This window comes from Pteropus vampyrus, unplaced genomic scaffold (assembly GCF_000151845.1).
Source record: "Pteropus vampyrus isolate Shadow unplaced genomic scaffold, Pvam_2.0 Scaffold135, whole genome shotgun sequence".
Taxonomy (NCBI): domain Eukaryota; kingdom Metazoa; phylum Chordata; class Mammalia; order Chiroptera; family Pteropodidae; genus Pteropus; species Pteropus vampyrus.
The window spans coordinates 6,098,527-6,111,492 of NW_011888916.1; the positions used below are offsets into that span (position 1 = coordinate 6,098,527).

The window sequence follows — 12,966 nt, forward strand, 5'->3', positions numbered from 1 at the left end:
CTAAATACCAGAAGAAATAGCTAAAAGAGTTTGGAGAGGGGGTTTGAGGTTAAAGGTGGGTAAGGCTGGAGATCGCAGGTTTTCATCATAAGCGTTATAAAATTATTTGCCTTTATAAATAGTGTGAATATATTATTTTGATTACTTTTGTAACTGAAATTATTTTTTAAACATTATGTCTTTTTCATTTGAATTTCCTTAATTGAAGATTTTTATCATGTGTTTATGTGCTGATTGAAAGTTATTTTAACAAATTCATTTATGTATGTGCTAGATGTCTTGCCTGGCATTGGAGGTAAATGAGCAAAATTAAATCTTTAGCCTTAAATAGCTCACAATACAGATTGAGCGAGAAAGATAAGTAATCAAGCAGTTATTAAACAGATGACAATGCTATAATAGAAAAATATGAAGGACATTGTGGGAGCAGAAAGGAATGCATATCTGACTGCCTTGAAAGAAGTGAATCTGAGCTGCATCATAGAGGGGGATAATGGGAGGGAGAGCTTTCCAGGCAAATGGAATTGATTTGAAAAGAGTTGGAGGTGTCAGCAAGTTTCCTTTGTCACGTTTGTTAAGGCTGCAAGGCAGGATGTGCAGAATGTGGGATTTGCCTCAGCCTTTGTTCCATTTTATTTGGGCTGGGTCGAGTTCTGTGGCCCTCAGTGGACATTTTAAAATCTCAGAAATGTGCATGTTCTTAAAATGCAGCTGGAGTTCTGTCTTAGAAGTAGGTATAGTACAAACAGCTATAGACAGCACAGTGTCACAAAAGGGAAGGCCAGGAAAACACTGAAGTATTCAAATTCTTTTGGTATGTGTGTTCTCCAGTGGCCTCAGTGTGCCTGATTTGCTCTGTGAGGGGGACCTCTGAGTTGTAGGCAGAGTTCCTGTCTTTCCAAATTATGAAAAATAAGCTTTTTATCCAAGCCTCTCCAAGCAAAAAACAGGTGTCATTTAGTCATCTTTCAAAATATTATGCCCAATAAGAAATAGATATTACCTATGAAAATAAACACTAATGCACACGTTCCTTGATTTCTTTTTCACCATCTCTACGACCACCATCCTTGTTCAGGCCTAGATATCAGACCATTGCAACTGAATCCTGACTGCCTTCTCCATGCCTCCAATCTCTTCCATTCAATCCATTTCTCCTTGCCACCAACCAGACTGATTGTTATTTCTGAAATACACACCTAACCATGGCACTCTTTTGATTTAAAAAAAAAAAAAAAAAGGAAAACAACTTCAATGCCTCTTCATAGCTCACGGGATCAAGTCCAAACTCCTTTGTCTAGCATTCCAGGCCTTCCATTGACTGGCCCTGAACTGTTTTCTAAACACCCTCTCCTAACATTCTTTCATCCTTTCTCTATGGTTACTACCCCCACCCCCACAGCACACATACCACCACCACACATGCAATGTTCTTTCACTAAGTTTCAGCTTCCCTGAAACGTTATTCTTAGAACACAATGGACTTTCATGCCATTAAATATTTGCATGTCTTTTTCTCTCTTCAATGTCCTTTGGCCCACAGATTTTCTCCCTCTCTTAAGACTCAGTTTAAATGTTTTTGCTTATAGTTAAAAGCATAATATCTGATCCACCAGGATCCAATCTAGGCTTACTATATGTGAGACTTGAGCAACTTACCGAAGCAATCTTTGCTTTAGAAATAGTAATAGAAAATAATAGTATCTACCTTACAGGATTGTTGTGAGACATAAAATAATACATGTAAAACAGAGCTCAATAAATGTTAGTTCTAATTTAAAATAGTAATAAATGAATAATAGATGGAAAATAAATAAATAAATGAATAAATAAAATGTCCTCTTTTCTGAAAAGCTTTACTCATTTCTTCAAAGAAAATTAATCATTTCTCCTATTTACTCCAAGAAAAATTCATCATAAGCAATTCAGATTGCTTATGACATTTACTTTCACATCTCTTGTACTTTATAGAATTTCAGGCACATAGAATGTACTCAAAATGATTTTTAAAAAAATAAAGTTATATTCTGAAAATTTTAAAAATATCATTTCAAAGCTATTAGACACGAATTCAAATCCTAGATCAGCCACCTACTAATTATGTGATCTTGGACAGGTCACATAATTTCTATATCTATAGAAAGAAGGATAATATCATTTATCTGACTGAGGATTCCATGATAATTTTCCTTTTGAGGTCCCTAGGGTCTGCAGATAAGCCTAAAACACTTGGCCAGACACACAAGTCTCTCCACCATCTGGCTGTTGTCCAGCTTTCCAGCTTCATCTCCCCCATTCTCCCTTGTACTTGTTTCTTTAACAATTCCGAAGTGCTTGCAATTTCCTAAACTGTCCAGGTTTTTATATATGCTGTTCATTCTGTCTGAAGTTTCTCTTTATTCATGTCTACTTACTCAGTTCTTCATCCTTCAAAACTCATTAAAATATTTATTGAATATCTAATTAAATATATTTTATGTCCTCTGGTGGTTCAATGAATGTCTAAATGCCATCTGGAGTAGTCCAGCTGCCCTCGACTGCATCAAACTGAAAAATCAGTGCTATTAAGGCCCTTAGAGTTCACTTAATCTAGCACAACACTGCCCAAACTGAAGAAATAGATCTGGAGAGAATACTGACCCAATGTTATGGAGATCTCAGATATCTACTGTTGTGTAACAAACCATCCCAAAGTTTAGTGGCTTAGATCAACAACCATTTTATTACTTATCACTGTTTTATGGGTCAGGAATTCAATAGGGCTAGGATAGTAGCTTCTTTGACTCCACATGATGACTGAGGTCACCTAGCAGTATTCATTTGCTTCACGCACATGCCTTGAGCCTTGGCAGGAATGGCTAGAAAGCTGGCTTCATTTGGGCCCCTCTGCCTCTCCAGAGAGTCTAAGTGTGATCTCTCCAGCAGGGTGCATGATAGCTCAAGGCTCAAAGAAACAATATTTCCTAGAGACAGAAAGTGGAAGTTACCAATTTCTTAAGACTTGGGCTTGGAAACTAGCACAATGTCACTTCTGCAGTATTCTATTGGTCAAAATGATCATAGAACTCACTCAGACTCCAGAGAAGGAGACATATACCCATTCGTCAATCATAGGAGGATCAAATAATTTATAGCCATCTTTAATCTGTCACTGTCTGTCCTCTGGCTACAAATTATTTACATTCTTTAAAAATACATTCACCTCCTCTTGGTTTCTGTGGTGGCCAAGAGTGTGGTAATGACAGAGGTGGTACCTTCACTACTCCTTGAGGATTTTGTGGTGAATTCAGAGGATGTCATAGGAGCAGGGAGTTTGCAGATTTTGAATACAGGAAAGACAACAAAGTTGCTGCATAGTCTATAAATAAGTCTTTGAAAATAGGTGACTTTATAGCTCTTTATGGTCCTGAAAATTGGTTTCAGTCTTTACCAAGAATGAAGAAGTAAATGCTCTGTATATTTGTCACGAGCACTGGGGTTTTGTTTGTTTGTTTGTTTGTTTTTCTGCTTAATTTCAAAGATACAATGCAGTTACATTGGAGCAAGGGGGCAGCTCATCTTTAAAAATGAGCATTAAATATATTTGGAATAGCAACAAACAAACAAACAAACAAATAAAATACATTCATGTCCTCATACCCCAAAATTCAGCCCATTACAGCAGCAAACTCAGGATTAAAGTCCATGATCTCATCATGTGAACAAGTTCCAGGTGTGGATGAAGCTCCTTAAAGGTAGCTCCAGGGTGTAGCTTCTTGAGCATTGTTGCTTTTAAACTGATGATTGCTATTCTAAAAAGATGTTATCTTTCCCTTATACACTCAACTACAATGGTGAGACAGGCATAAGATAACTGCAATAGACACTGCTGTTCAAAAGAGGGTGGTGGTAGGTAGGGGGAATGGAGAGCACTTAGCAATCACGGGTGCATAGAAATTCTGAAAGCCAGGTGGGTACATGTTGCCAGTTCCTTAATTAAGACCTAGTTCTGCTCCCTGGGAATATGTCTATGTGACTTTTATTCTGCTTTCAAGTTCATCCTTTTTCCACAAGAAATAGCTCATTTTTGTATTTGAGTAGTTTTCTCAGCCTGCTCTCTGCTCATAATAGGTTAGGAGTCCCAAGACCTCTTTTCATTTGGTACCGCTTCTGTCAGCTTCAGGCCAAGCTAATGTAATCCTTTTAAAATTGGAGTTTCCTTCAAATTATACTCTACTCCATTTCCAAGAAACATACCTACAAATCCTCTTTCAGATAACTTTTCTCAACCTTGGGCTCCCTGTGAAGCTGCTGTAGGACACCCTTGAGACTCTTAGAAACCCTATTATTTAACACAGAGGGTCCATGAGGCACGGCATTAAGATCCTCAGAACTTTCCCCTCTGTGAATAATTTTAAAAGGATCTATGAGACACTGCCTTAAATCTTTCTGAGTTCTTAAAAGATTTTACAATTGCATCCTTGACTTTTCTTTACCCTGTGATCTATTTGCTGGCAACACCTTGGATTTGATCTTTATCATGAGGTCATTTGTCCCTTTGGGATCCTTGTGCTATCTAGAAATATTAGCCTGGGCCCTTCTTTAGTTTACCTCTCTCTTCTCATCTTTTATCATAGATAGCTAGAAAGAGCCAGGTGACACTTCGTACTTTCTACCTAGAAACTTGGTAGATACTTTTTTTTTTCAGTAGATACTTTTTTATTTTCCATGTTACCACAAATTACCACATGTTGCCAAACCTTCCTCTAGCTTCCAATAACTTCCAATTCCTTGACTGTTCTGCAAGTCCCCATTAACAATTCTCTTCAGGCTTTTCCAGCTTTCACCAGCAGACTCCTCGAGGTCCTTCAAGTTTCCAGCCATTGTTCAATCTCAAAGCCAATGTTGCATGACTTGGGTTTTGTGTTATAGAAGTGCCCCATTTCCAGATATCAACTTCTGTTCTGGTTATCAACTGTTGCCTAACACACTATCCCAAAACTTAGTAGCTTTAAAAGAAAATATTATATCTCTCAATTTTGTGGGTCAGTATTTGGAGTAAGGTTTGGATGACCAATTCTTCTGCTCTACATGTTGTGAATTGGGATCAGTTGATAGTATTTATTCTGCTGGTAGTTGAGCTGGTCTGAAAAATCTGAGATAGCTTCACTCACATGACTGAGACATTGGCAAGGACAATTGGAAGGCCAGAGTCAGCTAAGCCCTTCTCCCTGAGTGAAGGCTGGGTTCAGCCAGACCCTTTTCCTCTGCATATTATCTCAAAAGCTGCCCATGAGGTCTCTCCAAAAGGAATGTCAAACACCTTACATGACACCCAAGGGCTCCAAGTAGCAGTGTTCTAAGAAACAGGATATGGAAGCCTCCAGTTTTTTAAGTTCTGGGCTTAGAAACTGCCATGTTTTATTAGTTAAAACAATCATAGAATCTACTCAGATTCAAGAGACAAGGACAGAGACACCATCTCTTAATAGTAGGAGCATTGAAGAATTTGCGACCATATTTAAACTGCCACATAAAGAAAGTTAATAGTAAAGCCAAGAGTTGAACCCAGGTCTTCTGCCTCCAGATGCATACATTATAGCACTTATTCATTCATTCATTCACAAGTCAATAAACATTTCGGGAATAGCCCTGGAATGTCATGTTAGATGTTGAGACAGGATATAAACAAAAAAAAGTATAAACTTTATTCTGGGATAGCCCACAGTCTAATGAGGTCGATAGACATGTTCATAGATAACGCTAGATGCTAACAGAGAGGTATGCAAAATACTGGGGGAACACAAAAGAGGGAGGAAATGTCTACAGTGGGGAAGAAGGAGTATCAGGAGAGCTTCCTAGAGAATTGCCTTAGAGTTGAGTTTTGAAAGCTGAAGATTATTTGCTGAGAAGACAGTGAAGGACTTTCTGCACGTGGGCCAAGGGGAAGCAGGGTGAGAGAGCATGCTATGTTTGGAGAATGTTGAGGAGTTCATGGGTTGATGTAGAGGATATGAAGAATACGAACCACTCAGAAATTATTTTAACATTTTTTCCTGAGGAAGTCCCAGAAGTATAGAGAGAAAGTAACTGGAGACTTCATTTCAACTTAATATTTTCAAATGGATGATTCTAAGAGTATAACTCCAAGGCTTTTCTTTGTATGCTTCTTTTGCAACCCTCCTCCCCTGTTTCTTCATTAAATCATGGCAATAGAATTAGAGAAACATAAGGTTATTTACTGTTCTATATTTACATTCAGCATATAAACTTGTGTGCAAGTCTGGGTAAAGGACTGTAAGTGATGAATATTAATCATGCCTTTTCATGCTCAAGACTACACATTGAACCTGACCCTAGTATTTCCTGGAGTAGACACTGATGTGGTGCAACTAAGAGGTTATTTTACTTGGCATCAGACTCCAATACACTAAGTCAGTGCCCATTCCACTTACTGCCCTTTCTGATGCCTTTGAGAAAAAAATTTTTTTTAATTAAAAATTTCCTTTAGAATAAAGCCCTAACAGAAGACTGCAGGCAGTTTTAGCTCCTGGCTTTTACTGTAAAGATATTGTAATCACCACAATTCACTTTTTAGAGGACAAAATGTTACCGAGAGGATTTTAGGAAGATGAGAAAGCAGGAAGACTCAGGATTCTATCTCACCACCTAGACAACAATTACACTAGCAGAATCCTTCTCATATAACTATTGGAACTCTGGAGTCTATTGAGGGTCTGCTTACAATCTCCAGGGGAAGAATTGGAAGGTAAATTGTTGTTAATTTTATCAATTTCAGCTCTTAGCTGAGTAACTGCTCTCCATCCCCTGCCCGCAGTGGCAGGCAACTGTGCACATACTTCTAGAGCTTGCACACTGCTTGTGGTAGCCAGGGTAGGCCAAAAGGACCCTGTCCTCCAAATATTAAGGATTTGTGCTATGATCGCTGATTGCTGCTTCTGATCACAGAGGTCCAGACAAAGGTGAGGCTATTATTTTTGTACCTCCCAGTTGTTGCAATCCACACAGCTAAAATAATTTCTAGGGAATTTAAAGAGCTGATGCTCCTTTTTTGTTCTTCCTTCATTTTTCTCTTTTCTTCCTGACATAATTGAAGGGAGAAATAAACAGTTATATGACAATAGTTTTAAGCTTCCATACCCCACTCACAATAATGGGTAGAACCAGACAAAGATAAGAAAGGAAATAAAGGATTTGACACAATAAACCAACTAGATTTAACAGACATATGCAGAACACTCTACCCAACAACAATAATATACATAGTCTTCTTAACTTTACATGGCTCATTTGCTAGGATAGACCATATGTTAGGCCACAAATTAAGTCTCAATAGATTTTAAAAGAAAATATCATACAAAATACCTTTTCTGACCACAACAAGATGAAGTTGGAAATCAGCAACAGAAGGAAAATTGGAAAATTCACAAAATTGTAATGTTAAACAACCAATAAATTAAAGAAGAAATCACAGGGGAAATTAGGAAATCCTTAGAGATGAATGACAAACAAAAACACAACATACCAAAACTTATGGGACTCAGCAAACGCAGTGTTAAGGGGAAGTTTTTTTTTAGCTATAAATGCATTAAAAAAAACAAGGAAGATAAATCAATGACGCATGATTATCTCAACTGAAACAGAAAAATCATTTGACAAAATTCAATACTCTTTCATGATAAAAACACCCAAAAAACTAAGAATAGAAGGAAACAATCTCAGCATTATAAAAGCTGTATATAAAATCCCACAACTAACATCATACCCAGTAGTGAAAGACTGAAAGCTTTTCGTCGAAGGTCAGGAAAAAGGGAAGAATGCCGACTTTCACCACTTCTATTCATCATACTACTAGAAGTTCTAGCCACAGAATTAGGCAAGAAAAAGAAATGAAAGCATCTAAAGGATAAAGTAAAGTTCTCTATTTGCAGATTAGATACTCATATAGAAAACCCTAAATATTTTTTAAAAAAAAAAACCACTTAGAAATAATTAATAAATTCAGCAATTTAGCAGGATACAAAGTCAACACAAAAATTTGTTTCATTTCTATATACTGACAATGAGCAATTTGAAAAGAAAATTACAAATACAATTATTTTACAATAGCATCAAAAAGAATAAAATACTTAGGAATTAACTTTACCAAGCAGGTAAAAGACCAGTACAATGAAAACTATAAAACGTTGCTGAAAGAAATTAAGAAGACATAAATAAATACATCCTATGTTCATGGAATGGAAGACAATATTATTATTAAAGTGTCAGTATTACCCAAAGCAATCTACAAATTCATTACAATCCTTACCAAAATCTCAAATACTTTTTTTTTTTTGCAGAAATAGAAAAACTTATCCAAAAATTCATATGAAACCTTAAGGTATCTGAATAGCCAAAACAATCTTGAAAAAGAAGAACAAAACTGAAGAACTCATACTTCCTGATTTCAAAACTTACTGCAAAGCTACAGTAATCAAAACAGTGTGGTATTGGCATAAAGACAGAATATAGACCAGTAAAATAGAATAGAAAGCCCAGAAATAAACTTTCACATATATAGTCTAATGATTTTTGACAAGGGTGCTTAGACCATTCAACAGGGATAGGACAGTGTTTATAACAAATGGTGCTAAGAAAAATGGATTTATATATACAAAATAATGAAGTTAGATCTTTAGCTAATACTATGTAAAAATTTTAACTCAAAGTGAATCAAGGACCTAAATGTAAGACCTAAAACAATAAAACTCGTAGAAGAAAACATAGGTCAGAAACTTCACAACATTGGAATTGGCAGTGATTTCTTAGCTATAACAACAAGGGCATAGGTAACAAAAGAAACAATAGACCATCCAGCAATTTCTCTTCTGGGTATCTACCCCAAAAGCTTAGAAACATTTATCCGTAAAGAGATATGCACCCTGATGTTCATTGCAGCATTATTCATGGTGGCCAAGACATGAAAACAACCGAAGTGTTCTTCAATAGATTAAATAAAGAAGCTGTGGTACATATATACAATGGAATATTACTCGACCATAAGAAAAGATGAAATATTGCCATTTGTGACAACATAAATGGAACTTGAGATAATCACGCTAAGCAAAATCAGTCAGACAGAAAAAGTTGAGAACCATATGATTTTTCTTATACGTGGAATATAAAACTGAAAACAACAAACAAATAAGACAAACAAAAACTCAGACAACAGTTTAGTGGTTACCAGAGGGAAAGGGAGGAAGTAGATAAAGGTAAAGGGGGTCAAATATATAGTGACCGAAGGAAATTTAACTTTAGGTGGTGAACACATAATGCCATATACATAAGACATATTATTGAATTATATACTTGAAACCTATATAATTTTATTAACCAATGTCATCCCAACAAATTTAATTCAAAAAAGAAAAAATAGACAAATTGGACTTTTTGAAAATAAAAAAAAAATGTGCAACAAAAGACACTATCAACAGAGTAAAAAGGAAACCTACAAAATAGGAAAGAATATTTGCAAATCGTACATCTAATTAGGGATTACTATCCAAAATATAGAGAACGCCTGAAACTAACAGCAAAAAAATGAACAACCCAATTCAAAAATGGGCAAAGGACTTGAATAGACATTTCTCCAAAGAAAATATGTGAATGGCCAATAAGCACATGATCATTAGAGAAATGCAAATCAAAACTAAATGATATACCACATCACACTCATTAGGATGGCTACTATCATAAAAACAGAAAACAATAAGTATTAGTAAGGATGTGGAGAAATCGGAACCCTTGTGCACAGCCATAACTGGAAATTTGTTTAGTAGATATAGTTTCAGTTTTATAATATGAAAAAAATTATGAGGATGGATAATAGTAACGGCTCCATAACAATGTGAATATATTTGATACCACTGAACTGTACACTTAAAAATGCTTAAGATGATAAAATTTTATGTGTATTTTAACATAATTTTAAAAAAGAAAAAGAGTTATGGAGTTGGATGTTGATTATTGTACATTTTGAATATATTTAATACCACTAAACTGTAAAAGTGGTTAAGGTGGTAGATTTTGTTTATGTGTATTTTATCACAATAAAAAAATTGGAAAAAATGTTACCAAGAATCTAGATATGTTATATTTTCAGTTTCCCAGTATGTGACATTTTTTCTATTGTGCCTTCATCTAAGCTCTCCCTTCTGCCTGAGTCCTTTGTCTTCAATCCTCCACAGCTGCCCCTAGTCATCCTACGAACTCATGTCAAGATTTTTTTAACACTCCCAGACCAGTGTTTCTCAAACTTTAATGTGCATATAAATCACCTGAAGATCATGGTAAAATGCATTCTCATTTACTCAGTCTCAAGTGGGGCCTGAGACTTTGCATTTCTAACAGGCTCCTAGGTGTTTCACTAGTGCTGTTCCATTGACCACACTTTGAGTAGGAAGCCTTTAGGCCAGCAATTCTCAAAATTTTTATCTTAGGTCCCCATATGCTCCTAAATATTACTGAGAACCACAATGAATTTTTGTTTATATATTATAACAATTAATATAGATCATGTTAGAAAATAAAACAGCAAAATATAAAAATATATTAAATATATTTTAAAATAACAATATTAAGCCCATTATATGTTAACATAAATAACATATTTTTATGAAAAATAACTACATTTCCTTTTAAATATCTGGCTCCTGTCTATCAGAAATAGACTGATTCAGCAGGCAGCAAAAAGATAAGAACCTAACTGAACTCAACACTACCATCAATCAGCTAGATTTAATGGATATCTATAGACTACTTTATCCAACAATGGTAGAATACATATTCTTCTCAAGCTCACATGAAACACATTCACCAAGATAGACCACATTCTGGGCTATAAAACATACTTTAACAAATTTTAAAAAGTAGAAATTGTACATGTCTACTCTCAGACCACAATGGAATTAAACTACAAATCAGTAACAGAAATATGGCTGGAAAATCCCAAAATACTTAGAGACTAAACAGTGAGCTTCTAAACAACACATGGGTTGAAGAAGAAATCTCAAGAGAAATTAAACAATGGTTTGAACTAAATGAAAATGAAAACAGAAGTTATCAAAGGGATACAGCAAAGGCAGTGCTTAGAGGAAAATTTGTAGCATCGAATGCATATATTAGAAAAAAAAGAAAAATTTAAAAACAATCACCTAAGCTTCCACCTTATGAAACTAGAAAAAGAAGAGAAAATTAAATCTAAAGTAAGCAAAAGAAAAATAAAAAATTAGAGCAGAAATCGATGATATTGAAAATAGAAAATTAATAGAGAAAATCAATGAAACCAAAATCTGGTTCTTTGAAAATAACAATAAAATTGATAAGTCTCTAGCCAGGCTAACTAAGAAAAAAAGATAGAAGACACACATTACCAATATCAGAAATGAAATAGGAAAATCACTAGAGATCCCATGGACATTAACAGGATAGTAAAGAAATACTATGAAAAACTCTATGCCCACATATTTGATAACCTACATAGATAAAATGGATCAATTTCTTAAAAAAAAATCTGCTAAAACTCACATAAAAAGAAATAAATAAACTTATATCTATTAAAAATTGAATCAATAATTAATAACCTTCCAAAATAGAAAGTACCATGCCAGATGGGTTCACTGGTGAATTCTATTAGACATTTAAGGAGGAAATCATACCGATTCTCTACAGTTTTTTTCAGCAGATAGAGTAGAGGAACTAATTCCTAATGCATTTTATGAGGGCAGCATTACTCTAATACCAAAACCAGACAAAGGCATTACAAAAACTACTGACCAATATATCTCATGAACATAGACATAAAAAATCCTCAATGAAATATTAGCAAATAGAATCTAACAATGTAATAAAAATAATTATATACCAAGTGAAATTTCTCCCAGATATACAAGGCCTGTTCAACATTTGAAAATTAATTAAAGTAATCCATCACATCAGTAGACTAAAGAAGGAAAACCACAAGACCATATCAGTAGGTGCAGAAAAAACATTTGACAAAATTCAACAACCATACATGAAAAATACTCTCAGTAAGCCAGTAATAAAGGGAAACCTCCTTGACTTGATAAACAATATTTACAAAACATCTACAGCTAGCATCGTACTTAATACTGAGAAGCCTGAAGCTTTCCCACTAAAATAAGGAACAAGGCAAGGATGTCCCCTCTCATGACTGCTTTTTAACATCATACTGGGAGTCCTAGGTAATGTAATAAGACAGAAAAAAAAAAAAAAGAAAGAAAGAAATCAAAGGTATACAGATTGAGAAGGAAGAAATAAAACTGACTTCATAGATGACATGATCCAAAAGAAAATCCAAAAGAATCAATGAAAAACTTCTAGAACTAATAAGTAATTCCAGCAAGATTGCAGAATACAAGTTTACTATATAAAAGTCAATCACGTTCTTATATACAATCAATGAATAAGTCGTATTTGAAATTAAAACTAAAAAATCATTTGCATTAGCACCCCTCAAAAAATGAAATAATTATGTATAAATCTAACAAAATATGTATAAGATCTGTATGAGGAACTTACAAAATTCTGATGAATGAAATTAAAAATGAAATAAATGGACAGATAGTTCATTTTTATAGATAAGAAGACTCAGTATTGTCAAGATGTCAGTTCTTCCCAACATGGTCTATAGATTTAATTCAATCTCAATCAAAATCCCAGCAGGTTATTTTGTGTATATCAACAAATTACTTTGAAAGTTTTATGGAGAGGCAAAAGACCTAGAACAACCAACAAATTACTGAAGGAGAAGGGCAAAGTTGGGGACTAGTGATAGCTGATTGTGAGACTTACTATAAAGCTACAGTAATCAAAACAGTATGGTATTGGTGAAAGAACAGACAAATAGGTCAGTGGAATAGAATAGAGATCCCAGATAGTCCCCCACAATATAGTCTACTGATCTTT

At 34.8% G+C, this 12,966-nt stretch overlaps 1 pseudogene; it reads right to left on the minus strand.

Moving 5' to 3' along the window:
• The window catches only part of LOC105297205, a 23,203-nt pseudogene extending 18,340 nt beyond the window's left edge, over positions 1-4,863 (minus strand).
• Positions 4,864-12,966: the final 8,103 nt, after the last annotated feature.